Source organism: Spodoptera frugiperda, chromosome 5 (assembly GCF_023101765.2).
Source record: "Spodoptera frugiperda isolate SF20-4 chromosome 5, AGI-APGP_CSIRO_Sfru_2.0, whole genome shotgun sequence".
NCBI classification, from domain to species: domain Eukaryota; kingdom Metazoa; phylum Arthropoda; class Insecta; order Lepidoptera; family Noctuidae; genus Spodoptera; species Spodoptera frugiperda.
Genome location: NC_064216.1, coordinates 9,152,987 through 9,172,168, shown reverse-complemented (window position 1 = coordinate 9,172,168; position 19,182 = coordinate 9,152,987). Strand labels below are relative to the sequence as shown.

At 34.3% G+C, this 19,182-nt stretch overlaps 1 long non-coding RNA gene across 1 annotated transcript in view; it reads right to left on the bottom strand.

Annotated features, from left to right (window-relative positions):
* Positions 1-937: 937 nt before the first annotated feature.
* The window catches only part of LOC126910676 (uncharacterized), a 50,071-nt gene continuing 31,826 nt past the window's right edge, over positions 938-19,182 (bottom strand). Inside the window, exon 3 of the long non-coding RNA XR_007705302.1 lies at positions 938-962. This is a non-coding gene — a long non-coding RNA (uncharacterized LOC126910676). The remainder of the gene's footprint in view (positions 963-19,182) is intronic.

Below are 19,182 nucleotides of genomic sequence, written 5' to 3'. Positions count from 1 at the left end.
AGGCATAGATCTATGCTTATTTAGACACGTCCAAATGCGCACAGTAGCGCCACCATATAAAGTAAACAATAGGGCACCAATGACAATCGCGCGATCCCGCGGTGCCCTCATTATGGTCCATGTGTGACTTGACTTCCCTTTAGAAATTATGGATATGAATACGGCGTATTTTCAATAGTGAATGGCCGGTATAATAAATTTTATTTTGCAAAATGAGGATTGGATTGTTAGGTGAATTTATGTCTATATGACTGTCAAATAATGTTTTGTTTGTTTGTATATGGGAGTAATTAATGTTGCTATGTGGAGTATTATTGTATATTGGTCAAGGAATTATAAAATGAAAGTGATAATACACTACATTTATGGCAGGACTTATGAACATTTCATTGCACGCCTATTAGTGGTTTTTTTGGCTCTTTGAAAGTACCAACGGCATTAATCTATGTAATTTGGAACAATAAACACCTCTACTTACTACACATTTTAATTTATCTTTCTTTCCTCCATTTATTTAATTTAGCCACCAAATTACTTCATCCTCACTTTCACTACACTCCTATTGGCGCCACCACAAACAACCCAATAAAAAAACCAAATATTTTTAATCACCTCTCCAAAGTATCGTTGATATCATAATTAAATTCAGAATATCAGAACATAATAACCCTTACGTGGCATCATTATCGTGCACTAAAGTACACAGTGGGTAGCACAGTGCTTTCGCTAACAACTTGATAGTGTATCTCATTAAGGGACTGCTCGGCGACGGACGTTTTACGTCATTAAATATGTAAATAGTTGGAATACGGGCGTCTATTCAACTGACATGTCGCGACGGAGACTCTTGTAGACTTAGAGATCTGTGGAGGTTGGCTACTTTTTTTTTTAATATACTTAAGAATATATTAGATATTGCATTGATTTTGCGAGCGACTTTTAAACAATGTACTGTATTATTACTTACCTAATTCCTGAAATTGATATATAGTTTTGTCATAATTAGTTTTGTAACAGACAATTTTATTTTCTTACTTTACGAGTTCTAATTTTTAGACCTATTTTTCATGAATGAGATTTCAGCGCAGTCGTGACTTATACAAAAATGAAAGGTAACCTTCAAAGAAACAAAATCTAAACGTATAAAACATTAACACTAAAACCTAACATAAAAAAAATACCTAAAATAATTCATCACTGTTTCCATTTCAACCTGCCCCCTCTATACAATTCCAAAATCCTTTCCACAGAATCGCTCCCACGGACTATATTTTTTAAATAAATCAATTCCACATCCCTATACATCCCGCTACCGCTTGACGGTAATCGTCCGTACTACTGACGTATGGTAAATAACTGCTCTATGATCAGATAAGCAAGGATTACTGCGCCCGCGTCACTTATGGCGTATGAAATCATTTGCGCGTAATCCACAAGTTGATAATTAAGTACAGTTTGTAAACTGGTCGATTACTCGTGTGTTGTAGATATGGTCGGTTGCATGTGTTATGTTTATGTGGATGTGTTTGTTTTAGTGTTTTGTTTAAACACTACCATACACATTTTTAATAAATAAAAATGTGACAAATAAAAATGCTTCCCTACCCTCCATCCATTCCTCTCTGTGCAGAGCTTTCTGCGGCCAATTCTTATCATTGGTTTCAAGTTCGTCCTGCCATCTTCTTCTGGGGCTGCCATAACGTCTGTTGACGTTGAATTTACTTATATAGATGCCTTTTCATTTTCAATCCGAATTAAGTTTTAAGAATACCTTATGGTGAACCATCTCATAATATTGAGACAAATCCTATACGTAGTTACGTACAAATGAAGTGATCCTGGTAATAAGTGACATAGTATACGTATACGTAGCAAACTCTGGTAAATTCAAAACAATCACGCTTACTTAGGTCTCCAAAAAGCACTCAATATTTTGCTATAACTAGTTTCTAGCCAATGACACTTTCGATTCTAAACGGACGTAGTAAATTAAAGGCACATGGCCGGCATTAAGCTGTCCCCTACATCATGGCACGACACTTCTTAATTAGTGCTTGCACTGATATGTAGATAACGGACACAGCAATTATCTTAAAAGGTTTCTTTTATCGGTTATACGTGACTGAATTTCCATCAGTTTATAATCGGTAGAAAACTTCTTATATAGGTGTTTTCTCTTAAACATGTAAAGATGTAGATGAAATCGGGAGTGAAATTCTTAAATTATGGGGCAAAATCTTCTTAAGCTACCTCTTACTTTCCCTGAATTTTAATTCAAATGACACTTTTATACGAATTTATTAAGCCATCAACGACAACTACTACTGCGCACGCCAAAACTAACGGTTATTAGAACAACATCTTTGTCTGATAAATGATAAATAATGATAAATGATATTTATTTTGCAAATAGGTTACAATGTAAGTCAATCTCTTAAATAACTAGATGAGGCCGGCATTTCCTATCGGACTGCTCTGAGAAGAAATGCCGAAACAAGCTAAGGCGTTTGACAACAAAATCTTTTAATATTAGTTTCACATAAAAACATGATGCGATTTTTCCTACCTGACGAAAATACCACTTCCATAACTAAAAAAGGCTTTACATTATACAATACCTTTTTCTTAATAAACACTCATTCAGTTAATGTATAGAAGAGTACTGTAGGTACATCTCTGTCGGTTACCGCACGCAGGCCCCGTCACTTTGCCACGCAAATTGCTTTACTGAACGCCCGCACCGCCTTGACGGTGGACAGTTTCAGAGTTCCTCAAGACAGTTGACAAATCTGTTTTTAAAATACCGTTATTTAAATGTAGGTGTCTGATATTTATTATTATTTAACTAAAAGAGTAATGTTTACTTTTGACTATGATTTAGAAACTCTCAGTGTTTGACGATAAATATAATTAAAAGCTACATTTAAGTGGTAGTCTAAAATTCAAACAAAATTAGATCATACAAATAGTACCCATGTTTTTCGGGCTGTACAGAAAGGGTTAGGTTTTCCTGAAATATGATGATACATAGATAATACAAATATTGTTAATGCAGAACAAGAAATCAACATAATTAGTATCCAGGACTGCGTATTTAATTTGATCCCTACTCGCCTTTTTAATTAGACATACAAGATGTAGTGTACAGTCAATCGGAAGCTGCGGACTACCTAGCGGGTTTACTGGAGCTCTAACTCGAAAAGCAGGAGTAGGAACGGGGTGGTTTTTTGTCAGTAAGAGTCTGACACTCCCTTCCTTTTTTTTTGAAGGGCAATTGCGGCCCAAGATAGCAAGGCCCTTAAAAAAAAAAGAGTACAGTCATCGACCAGAACCATTTCTTCCGTAAAAGTGTCAATACCTAATTAAAATATACCTATTCAGATATAATACACAGAACCCACCAATTTAACACTGAACCAGCATCACACTTTTTTCATTCGCCGCTAAAATTAGCCGAAGGATTGTTATTGGTTAAATTATTCAGAAGGCGTTCGATGCCTTTAAGTGAATTTTGCGATCGGACCACCACAGTTTTTCTATTCTAGCCACCGAGCGTACACACTGCTAGTGGAATTATGACGCTATTGACTGCTAAAGGCTAACACAATCTAGTTCATAGGAACTACTGCATAAAATACTAGTGCATCTTAATCAGTGATGGTTGGATGGTTAAATAGTATATTTTTAAGCTATTTCAGTTTTAGGGGATAGATGACCGGAGCTGTGGACTGCCTAGCGGTTACCGGGGCTCTGGCTTAAAAAGCAGTAGTAGGAACGGGGTGGTTTTTAGTCAGTAAGAGTCTGACACTCACTCTCGCCTTGCCCATGGCGGGAGAAAGTCATTAGATGATTTTCACCCCTCAAAAAATAATGAGTAATAGATAACCTGATAATAAGTGAAAGACGGGATGGACTGACGCGACTCTGGTAACCACAAATAAGTAAGATATTCGAATTAATGTCAAAGATGTATTTCCAATCACAGTCCAATATATTCTATACCTATACCTCGCTACCCGTCTTTAACATACAAAGGTTCAGGTTCACCTCTGGCTAAAGTTAAATAAACACGTCTCACGCTCAGACGTTACAAGACATTGATAAATTAGTTTGTCCGTCTGTCTGTCTGTGCGGTTTTTAATACTTTTTTTTAAATAAACATTTTGACATTATGATTTATTTTGTGCAGCTAGACTGGCTTAGATCGCATGAAGTTGGAACGTTGACAATTTCTTTTTTTTTGTAAGCAAATATTTTTTGCGATTCGTGGCGCCATTTTATTTTTACGGTCGCGTGTAAATAGTTTTTATAGAAATATTTTATTATTGTTGACAGGTGATCTAGATGAGCATAAAACTAATATAGAAAGAACTTCAAATAAGAAGAAGAGCTTCCTCTAGAAGAGAGGGATTTGCCATGATCTCCATCCTTAGCTAGCGGGTTGGAAATGACAGTAAACCGGATGACTAAGCACATACAACTATAATAAAACACATCATAAACAAAACAAACACACATACACAAGCCGGACTCTTTCAAATGCAAGTCAAATCACCGAACATATCAAAATGACAAGATTTCCAGTGAATTATGGCACAAAACATGATTTATTGGTGCTACTTTCACTAAAATAACGATATTTTATCACTAGAGGCCAGTTTGAAGTGTGACACGTGTCTGATCTGAGACCTAGGAGTTAGGACAACTGATTTACATACTAACTCTAGTATTCGGCATATATTTTAGTTTTGAACGCACGTGTGCCGTGGTGCTGTCGATACTTTATTGCTGTTGTTTTGGTCATTGATTATATTATGGTGCCTGGTTTGTGAACATGACTTTTTTTATGAAATAGGTGGCAAACGAGCAGACGCGTCACCTGATGGTAAGTGATCAGCGCCGCCCATGGACAGCAACGGCAACACCAGAGCAGTCACAGGTGCAGTTGCAGTATTAATGAGATTTGTTTTTAATTTTAATGAATTAGGTATACTTGGATTAATTTCAGCATTGAGCAGAATAAATATGTCAAGATTCATGACTGTCTTAGGTCTGTGTCTTCAAAGGGTAATATTTTTTCAATAATATACTTTTTAGTAAGGGTTATATCGCAGAAGTGCTATATCTGAGGTAACAAACACTTCTCACACAAATTCAAGGTGAATCAAAAATTTACATCTCAATAACCATTCAATGCAAAATCAATCCTACTGCAAAGAAATTAGAATTCAAATCACTGTATCGACATTTAGTTCGAAAATATTTCGACGTCAATTTTCACAGTTCAGAATCGATTGCCAGTTGCCAGTGACACTTTCGGTCACGTTCCGAAATATTGATAATTTCAACTTTTAGTTTTGCTATTTATGCTCCTATAGATATTATATTATTTTAGGGAATGAGTGACTGATACATGTTCTTTGAAATAAAGAAAAATAGTATTAACTATCTCTAGGTGTTTTTTGTTAACTATAGAATTAGAAAGAAAGAAAGAAAAATGCATGATCTGTTCTTTATTTTAACTTAATAGTAATTAGTAATCATGTTTTAAAACTCGTAACACGCCCCACTAGTGAAAAGCAAGCAGCTACATCGAAAATGTGCGCCTCTGCCTGCCCCTTTAAGACTCAAAAAGTGTTACATTTACCTACGTAATGTACCAAATAATTCTTACGCAAATATTTTCTACCTATCTACTATTAAAAAGATAAGTCTAAATCTATATTACATTTTAGTCTACGCTACTTAGGCGCTCGAAAGTGCTCCTAAAATCCTTGAAAACTAAATTAAATAACCAGAAAGTTATTAAAATCTTAAATCAAGTCTCAACCTTTTGGGGCAATTAGTGAATTTTAGCGTATCATTAACCGGCCGGTTACAGAATCAAATTGAATTCTAATAACTACGTAATAAGAGTATTTGTATTTAATTTGATCGGATTATATCTTGTTTATTCATTGTTGCTCCGATGTTAGCTTTGTTTTTCTTTGCCAACATCTCTCGACTTCATAATTTGATTAGGAGTGTTTTGGAAATTAAACTTTTTACAAAGATTTTTTTCTTATTTTGTTTTGTGTAACTGGCACACTACGTTAATGGTTTAACAACGATAAGTTTGGTTAGTAGAGAAAAACGTTTTTTTTTTAAATAACTTATTACCAATTTTCATTTCTAGCAGACAACGCATCTCCCAACTTATACCCAGATTATTAAGAACGACTGTTTCTACTAGGTTAACTTCCATACATTAGAAAAAAAATACATCATCAACAACATTCACAAATACGAACCAACCCACAAAAAAGCGATGCCCCAAGACTTCCAAGCTATCTCCAACCACCATCTTGAAGAAACCTAGTGGATACAAAACCTCGCGTGCTCTACACCATAAACCGCAGCCGAGCATTACCAAAATACGTATCAACTCGTATCGTATGCGTGTGAACGATAAATTATACTAGTTAATACGAAAACCCTTCCACTAGCGTTATTTGGTTGTAATTAATAACGAAACCATACGATACCATCTCTTAGTTAAGTCTTTGGTTCGACACGCACACCGATTTTTTAGGGTGTACCTATTGGGATACGTTGGTTTAGTTTGGTATAAGAAAATGAGGACATTATTGCCTACATGTTTACCGAAGAGTTTGGTAGTGTAGCACACTACTTACACATTTTTAGGTGATGTCCACAATGCAACATTAATACTAACTTTAATTTGGCCTATTATTATTTTACAGGCTAAGTACCATGATGCAAATACAAAGAGGCATTGTCATAACTGGATGTCAGAACTAATGCGTGACACTTCACGGGAAGTGGGACATGACAATCCACGCTCTTCTCTATGTTCCAATATGTAGTCTCATATTAGAAACAGGTTACCAATTGTCCACATTTTTGTGGCTTATAATATATCTACACCTTTTTAAAGTGTGCCATCAAAAAAACTATGCAGTATCAAAAATTATAACAAAATCTCACAATATGAACATATTTTCCAGTCGTTTTCAGACTAAGTTAATAGGTTAGAGCGAACAGTGGCCGTCGTGTTCACACGTCCTGAAATTAAAGATTAATCGCGTTGATAACTTCACGCGTTTCGTTCACTAACAGTTGACAAAACGCCATCTATGAAACGTTTCGTGTTTACTTTGTCCGCGATTGTACTTTACAACTCTATTTTTTTGTTTTAATCTTTAAAAGATCTGTAATATTTATTGTAGAGAATAAATTGGTGCTTTGGCTAGAATTAATATTTAATAACAGGTGCTATTATTTAGATTTTGATTGGTTGGAAGTAAATGCTATGTGTGTTTTTATTTTTTCAGTTGATTTTACCTCTAATTTTATTTATTTTTATTATCATAATCAGTACTTCATCATATTATAGGTACAAGATGTCCACTACTGAACCTCCAATGAATTTCAATTCGACCTTATTTGACTTTATGGTGCTAATATTTTCTTTCATATCATAAATGCAACAATTACTGGTTGCCCAAATAATAAATAAATGACTCAAGTACTTAAATCGGACAATAGTCAAATTTCTATCCACATTTTATCATTCAAAACTCCTTAAAAGAAGCTACCGCCAACCAAACTTGACAAGAAAATACCTATCTGTACCTCTATACACATAAATTCGAATGTATGAAACCCACAACTTTTTCCACATTTCTATAAAAATCTGAGGGTAAAAAAATAGCTCATTGGCTTCAATCGATCCGATCCTCATGTCTTCGATATTTGCGGTTTCAATATACTTAGTGATTGGTAGCAAAGTGGCAGAGTTTCACACGTACTCAAGTGTAACATGGAGTAGATAGTAAATGGAGTGTACACAAATCTTTAATAATCATCCCTATTGAGATAGTAATAGATGTTGAATTTAAAAAAATGGCTAAGGATCTGATAAAAAAAATACTTTGACACTTATCTTTAGCTTCATGATTCTTTTTTAATAGAATGAAGTACCTAAATAACTTAGTAAAAGAACACGTTTCAGCTTTTAACTCAAAATGTATTGAATCGCAAAAAAAAAATTTATACTTCCTTAAAATATTGCAAAGTTAGACTAAAAAAAACTTCCCAAAACATCCATATTTTGCAAAATAAAAAATACTACTACCAAAATAACATACAATACAAGATACGCGCGAAAAACATACCTCATAGGTGGCGTGGAAACGTGTGCATTTTATGACAAACTGCAACTGTTACAACTTTTTACACTGCGATATCTCCGAAACGGTGTCTCGTGAAAAAAAAGTATTGATATATTTTTATAGATAATTTAATGATCTACTTTTAGTCTGAGGTATTTCCTGGTAAAACTTACCGTTTTGCTGAAAATCGGAAAAACTATTTTTTTGACATTTAACTTTGAATAATTTTTTTACACACGGGAATGATGGGGAACTTTCAGCTATTGTTTATAATCGTGTTTTGAATAATTGTACCGAAATTCAGCTTGTTGCGAATTTATGTAGCACCAAATGTCAATTTGACCGGACTATTATTTTAATCAATACATTATTATGTCCGGTCCAAGACGTCTTACTGAACCTAATTCTTGATTATTTATGTTATACGAATTAGCAGTCCGTCACCTGATGGTAAGTGATCAGCGCTATTCATGGACAATCGCAACACCAAAGGACTCACAGGTGCGTTGCCGGCCTTAAATAGGCCTTATTAGATTTTATGTTGCTTATTTACTATTACAAATAAAACAATTAGTGGTTGTCCAGATAAGAAATAAATCACTCAAGTACTTAAAAGAAACAACTCGCCAAACAAAATTTGACAAGAAAGTATTATCTATAGTTCTATACATATAAATTCGAATGTATGAAACCCACAACTTTTTCCACATTTCTATAAAAATCTGAGGGTAAAAAAATAGCTCATTGGCTTCAATCGATCCGATCCTCATGTCTTCGATATTTGCGGTGTCAATATACTTAGTGATTGGTAGCAAAGGGCAAGTTTCACACGTATCAGGTGTATATTAGATAGTAAATGGAGTGTACGCAGATTTTGAAGAGGTTATATTTAGTAGGAATAGTAGGTGTTTAAATCATAAAAATGGCTAAGGAACTGATGAACGTACTTTTACACTTAGCTTCCGATTAATGATTCTTTTTTAATAGAATTAAATACCCAAATGACTTAGTAAGAGAGCACGTTTCTGCTTTAAACCAACGATCACTGTGACGCAATGACAACCATTTGTACTTCTTTGAAATATTGAAAAGCTAGACTAAAGAAAGAGATCCCAAAACATCAATGATATTTTGCAAAGTATAGAATAATACTACCGAAATAATCTATATAATTTCGGTAGTGCTATTCTACTACCGAAATAGTACTATTATTTCGGTCATTTTGATATACCTATGTACATTAAAATGACCAACGCCGTACAAACTGTCATTGACTCAACACGACCTGAGCTCTCTGTATTGTGTATAATCCATGTCTACATGAGACCGCAGCTGATATTATTGTTTCTTTGAAATTTTACTTAGAACTGCTTCTGTTTCGCTTCCAATGATTTTTTATGGTTTATTAGTGGCGGGGCAGGTTTTTGTGGTGGGCAAGCTATGTTTGTTACTTAGTACTAAGTATTTGCTTGTATTGAGGAATAGTTGAAAGATTTAAATCTGCGTTATAATTTCGATTGTTGTTTATTAAAGAACTTTTACAATTATAAGAATATACGTATGGTTGACGATTACTGGTTATACTATAGAAAAGCCTCAATTGATATTGTTCAATAGTTACTTACAGTATTTTTTCTATGATATAAGCCTGTAAACGAGCAGACGGATCACCTGACGATAAGCAATCGCCGCCAAATAATGGACACCGGCAACACCAGAGGCATTACAAATGTGTTGCCGGGCTTTTGGGGATTAGAACTTCCTACACTTAATTTACCCACTTTTAGCTAGTTACGGCGCTTGATTGGTTGGTTTATTCGAGCCAACCAATCAGATCTCGTCAGAATGATTTAGATTACTTTAAACGTAAAGCAAACTCGTACTAAGGGTACAAATGTATATTTTCCTGAACAGATTATCAAACTACATCACAAATAACCGCGCATGTAACTCTCTTAACCAGCGAGTGACATAATTTAATCCATCTTACATAATACATCAGCAAATAACAACATAAATCCGAATCATAGTGTCCTAAACAAGGTAAGGAAAGTACAATCGGCCTCTATTCCTGCTGACCGCAAATTTCCTGCAGCTTCCGCCATGATTGCAGGAATCACGCTCCATTCCACACACCTGCCTCTGTGGTCTCACAAACGTATTATATGTATAGATTTCAACTGCTTGTCCATTTCTAATGTTATAATGTAACTCGTTGTTTGTTTGTCTTTTCTAAAAATCAAGCTACTTGTACAGCAACTGTTAACTGTTAAAACTAAAGAAATAAAATAATACGTTTCTAATGTTATAATGTAACTGGTTATTTGTTTGTCTTTTCAAAAAATCCAACTTCGGTAAAACTAAATAAATACAATAATAGTTAAATACACAAACGCTACTCAATTTTAAGACGCTCTCAAGTATAGTTCTGTCACTACAAATTCTTTGTAAAATGACAGAGATAGCACGATATTTAAGTACATACAACTTCTTGTCAAAATAGCAGAGGTAAACACTTTTACACGGCACCATTAATTCGTTCACAATTGTTGGTTCTTGTCACAAAAAAGAGATAGCGCTACTATACTTTACGGATTTAAAATCGTCACTTATTCGGAAAATAGTCCTGTAGTATATTTAAGAATTCCAGAATATCTTGTTTAGAAATAACACTCATACCTATTCAACAACGGAAACATCGCAGTCACCAGCAAGGCTTACCGTATATTAACAAAATGGCCACCACCAAGTTTTTACATCGCAAAAGACTTCAATTAATAACCAAAGGTGATCTTGATACTGTAATTAAGCTGGTTTGTACCGTACTTATCTATTTGGTAAGGGGAGGTGATCCTCTTTCCTTATAAGTAACCAATTTAAAAATGGCCCGTACGTTGCGAGTGTAGGATTAATTCGGCTCAATTTTGTTGAGATTTTTAATTACTTATACTTAAAAATGGATATTAACAATAATAAACATAGTATTTATTTTTTTGTACAAAAAGAAACGTTAGTTAAAAGGATTCTTGTGGTAAAATCTACTTCAATGAGAACAAAACATCGCATTACCAACTTTCAGAAACTGCACAAGTGCATGCACAAACTTCTTGGATTAAAGCATTCTCAAAGCCATCCGAATGCAGGAACTTAAAACACGTCTCACATTTCTAGACCACACTAAAGCCTAAAAACCGTATAACGGAATACCTAAAACTAATCTTGATTACCAAGAAATTTGACTAAATCCAACGATAAAAAACTTTTCGTTTCACCGCTTTGCCGTTCCCCTACTATGGACTATAGTCTATTTCTATTTTTAAACCATAGAGCATCTAAACTTTTTTGTCACATCACACAATTACTTTGTCTTTAACTTTTCTTTTTTTCTTCAATTATTTCAGTTAATTACTCGTACTTGCGTCACTTTAAAGAGAAAGTCTATAAAGGCATTTTCACGTTATTTTAGATTTTTTGAGTCTGTTTAGGTAATGACACTTTGTTTTCTGATTATATAATTGTGACTAGTTTTTGGGAAGTTTCTGGCTTTAGACGCTGTCGACAATGCTATGGTTGTTTGTTAATTACTTTAATTACTCAACCATCACATTATAAGCATCACTGTAAGAACCACTGCTATGCTTATAAATTTTATGAGAAAAAATATAAAGCAATATCTTCCTAGTTACGCTTAAAAAAAGAAAATAAAAAGACTAAAAAGTCCCGTAGTAGCGCGTCGCCGACATAACTGGCACAAAACATGTTTCCTTCGCCCGGTATTTGTACAAATTTTTACATCTGCACAATGCTGCCAACCATGTGCAATTTTTATTCGAATTTTAAACGCTCCGCTTTTTCCTTCGAAGTTTAAACCGTTTAGGTAAATGTTACGAGTATTTAGATGTAGGTAAAACGGTAGAATTTTCTTCTTTGTTGTTGAAATATTTTTTACCGATAATACCGATTTATAAAGATAGATTTTTTGAATAGTTCTTACTCAGATTAATGTTGACGCCCGCTTCTTATGCATAAAAGTGCAGGTTCGAAACTTATCTACCAACGGTAAAATACCAATGTGACTATTTTCAAGTCATATTTACGTTATTAGAATATTTAGACATCACTGAAAGACGGCGAAGAAAAATTTCGTGAGGAAACCTGGGCTTAGAATTTCTTATTATAAGTTTGAAATCGCCAACGCGCATTGAGCAAGCACGGCGATTAATGCTCAAACCTACCCCATACGAGGCGTTTGGTTAGCAGTAGCTACTTATAAGCCGTTGATGATGATAATTACTCACAAAAATTGCTGTACAATATTAGATTATGCTCATTAAGATTACTAATTTGCAATACAATTCTGGATAAATAAGATTTCATCTAAGCTATGAAAGAAAACTACACTAAATTAAATTAATTCAATGCAATATGGTTTCGATAAACTCAATTATAAACGATCACTGATTTACAGTTAACCACTTAACAAAGAGAATACGAACAGTTAAAGTTACTCAACCTTTATATACAACCTTTTATTTAAATAAACGTTCCATTACATGCTAGTTAAGGCTGTGTGTGTTGTCACAGACTTTCAACACTTAATACCAACTTTACGGTTGAACTGTCAACACGTTACAATCTGAAAACAGTCATAAAGAAATCAAAATAAAGTCTAAAATCAATTGTAAAGAAAAAAAGCGGTTGATATTTTTTAAATTAATTGCCTGCTTTTTGCTATGGTCAGCAATCTATGTTTTCATAGATATCCGTAACCGGGTTAATGACACAAGATTCGTTCGGAAACTAAACACTGTTAGTTCACGGAATGACTATCAGAGCGGGTAATGACCACGCATCGGGACTTACCTCCGTAAATTAAACGAAATTAGGAAAAAAAGATGGCCGATTCGAAAACTGATTTTATACGAGAGCATGACATGTTTATGTTGGCATTTGTTTTTGGATTATTAAGATTTTTAATACAGCTTAGGGTCGGTTCATATCTGACGAAAAATACGTCGAGCGTATCATCGGTCGTACTGACGTATCATCGGTTGAGTGTTGACGGTCAATTGTTTTTCTATACATTTGTCTGTTCTGGCGTTACGCGACCGATGATACGCGACGCATGTTCCGTCAGATATGAACCGACGCTTAGTGTCTACTTCAATTGTTTATTCTTCTACTGACGCACTAGTTATCGAAATTAGCTTATTTTTTCTTAAGAAAATGGATAGGAGGGAACATAATCTTTGTTTGAATGCATTTTTGTTTTGCATCTGTATGTTATATTGTAATCATACACTATTGCATAATCATATTTGAGTCTGTCAATGTAATTAGATTAGTACATCATACATCGTCGCTAAATCTTTAAAGAGACTAACTTCATACATTTCAGTACACAATGCGATCCCAAGTATACTTCAGCAAAACAAACAAACATACATCCAGGCCCTACATCAAAGAGTCCTTAATCCAAAAAATAAACCTCCCAAAATCCCTTAATACGGAAAAGGGGCCTACATACGGAGGTGTAATAAAGGTACCTACACGCGGACGCCTCAAGAATTAAAAAAAAAAAGAAAAAATCTCGAGGGCGCACAAAGTCTACAATGTCAGAAAAGTCTCCGTCAACAAACAAAGTAAAAAAAAACTCCATATTCTTAATTTAACTTGAGTCACTCTTACATCCCTACTTGAAGTAACAATTAATGTAAGACCTACCCCACCTCTTTTTGGTCGTACTGTATAGATGTCAAAAGAGGTTTTAGGGGTAAACGTAAATGTCAAGTTATGTTGGACGCGTGACAGGAATAGGGTGGAAAAAAGTAAGCAAGTCCCCCATTTCTTAAGGCAATACAGGGCGTTATATGTGTGTGATACTTAGCTCATTCTGTTCGGGGCTCACCTTAACACGCCATTTGTGGTAACTTATACGAAGAAGGAAAACTGTTCTATTTATTATTAGATTTTTTTTTCTTTTCTTTAGTCTCAAGTTTGCTCAGTATTCGGTTGACTGTTTTAAATAAGACGAGGAAATTCTTATTCGAAATTTAAGTCGGTTTTTATCTTGTATTTTAATTACATATTGTCCTGTCGTTTATAAGTCTTGGCATTTGGTATTGCAGTACGGTTCGTTGTAACAGCCATATTATATTTATAAGTACAAGTACCTATTCAAGTTTACATTGTCTGTGTAACTTACTGTATTATTTTGTGCTCTACGAGTAACTTTCTAACATAATTCTAATAATTAGCTTTCAATTAATCATCCACATCCATAACGTAGTCCACTACACTTCAAAATAAAATATATACTACACACCCACTACACACACAGAGTACAGTCGAGTTAAAAACAAACACATCACATCACATCACAAAACAAAATCTAATTAAAAAACTTAATAAAATTTCTCCAAGAGTAACACGATCAATACCCAAAAAATACCCTAATCTCCATCCCTTATCAACTTGTCACAAACTTAAGTAACCCCCTAACACATGCACACACACACACAAACACTACTCATTATAAGGGTAACTAATCACTGAGCTGTAGAAAAAAAATGCGAATTTTTTTATTCATTAACCACCCTCTCTTCTTAGGCTGATGTCCCTGAGGAATAGGGAAACGTTTGGAGACGGAAATAAAAGTTCTTTGTTATATTTTTTTGGGTTTCATAGAGTAAAACTCCTTCCTTCAATAGACTTTTGAGGTAATGCACAACTTGTCTTGCATGAATTGTTGTAGAACATAATTATTTACGCTTAAAAAAAATTAAAATATAAAAATTTATGAGAATTTCGTATATGAATGGGGTAAAAAATATACTAATTATATTATTATTAAATCTGGGATGCTCTTTCATTTTCTATATTACCTATATTTATTAATCCAAAATAAACTTACTTTATATATTTTATTTTATAGTAAAACCAATGCTCACCTGCGCTTGCGGTTGTTATATCTTCAAAGTTTTGCTAAAAATAGAAAAGCTTGATTCTTTTTTGCTATCATGTTATGGTAATCTTTAAAACTGCTCTAAATATTATAAATAATATATTTTAAAAAACATAAATTATAGCACAACTAAAGTACTCATAATAATTGCGAACTAACAGATATTTTTCAAATGTGGAAATTATATTTAATATTAGACATTAATAAGATAAAGATAAAACATATCAAAGTAACCAAAAGACATCAAGACGTTACCAAAAAACAATGACACGCAACCAGCAACTCCACAGCCACCCCTGTCCAATCTCTGCATACGACGCACACTCGCCACGATCTAAAGCATGAATTTGCATATTTGCTCGCTCACTAAGTGCAATAGCTTGTTTGTACGTACTTCATACATTCTTCCATCTAACGTTCGACGATTCCTTAATTAATACCGTTTTTCAATTTGTTTGGAGTAAACAAATGTTTTGTTGAAGACGTTTGTTGTATTGTCGAGGGCAATTGTGCTTGGTGTTTTCTTTAAAACAAGTCAGACGTCTGCCCCGGGCTCGAATATATTTCGTTTATTAGTCGTTTCTGGTAGAACAAAGTATTGTCTTGCAAGACAATATGGTCAGATGTGACGTCGGCGGGTTGATGTGCGGTCTAAGGTCAAGTTCCAATATGCGAGTAATTTCTACATCGGTCTGTATTACTTTTCCAAATCTATGCTCTTAAAGAATGACACTGTCCTATGTGTCATTTATATGTATAAAAAGTCTAATAAATCTATTGTTACTCACATGGTGTTCAGATAAGACGTTAGAAAATTATTATAAATCATTTCTAAGAATTATTATAAAGAAGAGACTTAATAGAGCATCTCTGCGTTGTAAATACCATTTCGCAGATAGTGAAGAAAAAGAGTTAAGAATTCAATTTTAGTAATTCGAGTTTTATTGAAATGAAGTGCGAAATTCAATATCCAGTTTTTGTAAGCAAAACGGATTAAATTACGGTTTCGTAAACTGTGGCGGCGTTTTATGTGAAAACAAACGAACAACCGTACAGTTACGTTTACAAAATCTTGTCTCAATCTTAACCTCGTCAATGGTTGTTCATATCTTTTCATTGTCTGTCGTACTGTCATTTTATTACCTGAATTTTGTAATAAAGTTTAATAAACGCGAGACGCGTGTCATTTAGAAGAAGATGAAAATCAAAGAAAAATATCTCGCCGTATAAAGGCCGTTATAGGACGCCCGTCAAACAAACGCTTTTCTTAAGCAAAGCAGCGCCTAATTTCAATATCCGAACGGAACGTGGACCGTTCGGAAACTCTCCTCGGGGAATAAATTACTCCGTCTATTCAATATTTCATCAGGCCGAGAGGCCGACTCTGAATATTCAAAACTAGAGGAGACACGTAAAAGCACGCGCAAGCCATTTTTCGCGCCTATCATCTCGGTAACAAAACGCACTCGTAATTACCCCCTCCCCGCGACTACCCCCTACCCGCGGATACCCACCTCACCCCCTCCCCCCGCGCCAGGGAGAAGGGGCCGCCCAGTGACAATTATTGATCAAAAATTCTCTCTCTTCTTTCGCAAAAGAAAACTTGGACGGGTTATGTGTGAACCGGTATAGTTTGATATTTGTAATTAGATATTTTAATTATTTTATTTTTGTGAACAACTTTTCTTTTACATCCAACTGGGATAACTAACTATAGAATCATAGTTGTATTAACTAACTTGTTCACGGATAGTAATATCAGTTTACAAATGAATGACTTCTCGATGAAAGTCCTTATGAACGCTCTAGTGATATTCAATAATCGAAAGTAATAAATAAGAAATCTAGCTAATGTGCTAAGTAAGCAAATCAGTAAACTATAGATGGTCAATAGTAAAATCATGTTTACACCTCAACACTTAAGAAAAATATTATCATCGATGTATTTACAAAAAAAAAATACATTTCACACTATTTTCTAAGAACAAGATATGTTATTATTTTTAAAGTAATAATAAAATCCTTTGACAAACACTACTATTTGAATACCTACAGAGCCCATGCCATATTTTACACAACAAAGTCAACACATAGAAATACACACTCAACCAAGAAAAAAACTGTTGAAAAAGCTCAAGTATCAAGTGTGTCGAGTCGCCGTAGACGCGGCCGCCTCGGCATATTAATTGCACGCGGCGCTACCGGCGGGTGGCAAGACATGGGAGGCGCGGCCGCGAGGTCAACCGTCGCCGAGCCATTGTTTTGTGCGTGCGACTGTACTTTCTAACCTATCTATACATTTCTTCACCAGTTTCTTAAATACAAAGTGGGGTAAAGAGTTCTGTATACATACATATAGGTACGAGTACTTTGTATTGCATTTCGTAATGGAAGAAAAACAGTGGTCGAAGTTAAGGGGTGGTTATGATTAAGTATGAATTAATCTTGGATTAATTCGTGAGTTATAGAAATTTGCTTTTTTTTTATTTGTTTATTCAGGTAGGTTTGATTAAATCATCTCGTTTGTAATAGTTGAGTTTATATATCGAGTTTAGTAGTAAAATCGGTTAGTTCTAGTTCGAGTGTGATAAATGAACCAATAATTTTGTTTTTATATTTTCCTGGATTTAAGTTCCAAAATCAAATCGAACGAATCAACGCTTAGCTTTTTGATATTTTCAGGAAAGTGTGACGTATTAATAGTATTTACCTAAAATGGTGGTATAAAAATGATTACCTCTTGTATAAAGTTTTAAATATCTGCAACTTAACCTATTACTTACCATGAGTAGTACCAGTAGTAGTTTTTACGTGATAAGCCATTACTTAATTAGTTAATATCAAAAACAAGCTATTTTTTTGCTCACAGCTAATCTCATAATCAGCTCAACTACTTATCTCATTCAACTCACTTCATCTCTTTGTCATACGAGTTAGTAGATTTATTAACTAGTGGTACAATTTTTACTCGTTTTCTATAAATACGTAAGCGTTGTATATATAGATTATGTTAAAATTATATAGCGTGTAGTATTAGACTACGACCTACCTATCATCATAGTTTTAGATTTAGCAGATACATTTGTTATCAAATAAATAAATAATTACCATTTCAATATGTTTGTAGTAACCAACAAATAATAAAGTTGTAGTGAATTTTAACTGCAAAAATACGAACTTTTCTTTAAAAAAGAATTGACGTTCATTTCATGTGTTTACTTCAAAAGAACTAATAAAAAACATAGTTGTTGTTTACAAGATTCTGGGGTAAACATAACAGATTTCTTTTTTTTTTATTTGCCAACTAAAATATGTATTTCTTCAACTTTGGCAGACTTTTCAAATAACTGTGTTTTATGAAATACGTCTAAAGTTTCTGAACGAAAAAAAAACAATTTAAAACTGTATCAATAACAGACGGTGATAGTTCACTGCAGAACTATTGGCCTCCTTTAATAATGCTATTAGGGGATTACCATAATCCCCACGCTTGGCAGGTGGGTTAAAGATCGCAGTTAAATGCAGGAGAATATTGTCACCCGGTCTTTATCAAATGTGTAGTCTTAATTGATATTTTAACAAACCATAATGAGTTTTAAATGACGCACTTAAGGTGTAAAACAAAATAAATATTGTATCAAGATTACTCACATCTCCAGACATAAGTTTTAATGCAATTTCAATTGTAAGAAGGAGAAAATGGAATACGGTACGTGTGCCCGACTGCCCGTACATTCGGCTGTCCGTATAATGTATTCATACTCCCATCCCCGTTGGTGGAGCGGATTGTTTTCGCTCCGAACCTGCCCATTATGCAGAAGCTTTCCCGATGCAGTTCACCGCATAAAGCAAATCGGAAAACCGATCGCTTCCTTCGATTTTCCGCGCCTCTGTCCATTATTGTGTTTGTGAGCTCACCACGTATGTAAATCATTCAATCCGCACACACAAATACAACCCATCTCCCTCACACGTACCCCCAACGGGCGAAACGGAAAAGGACGGCAACAACCGAATTGGTGTTAATTTACAGTTGGCAATTAT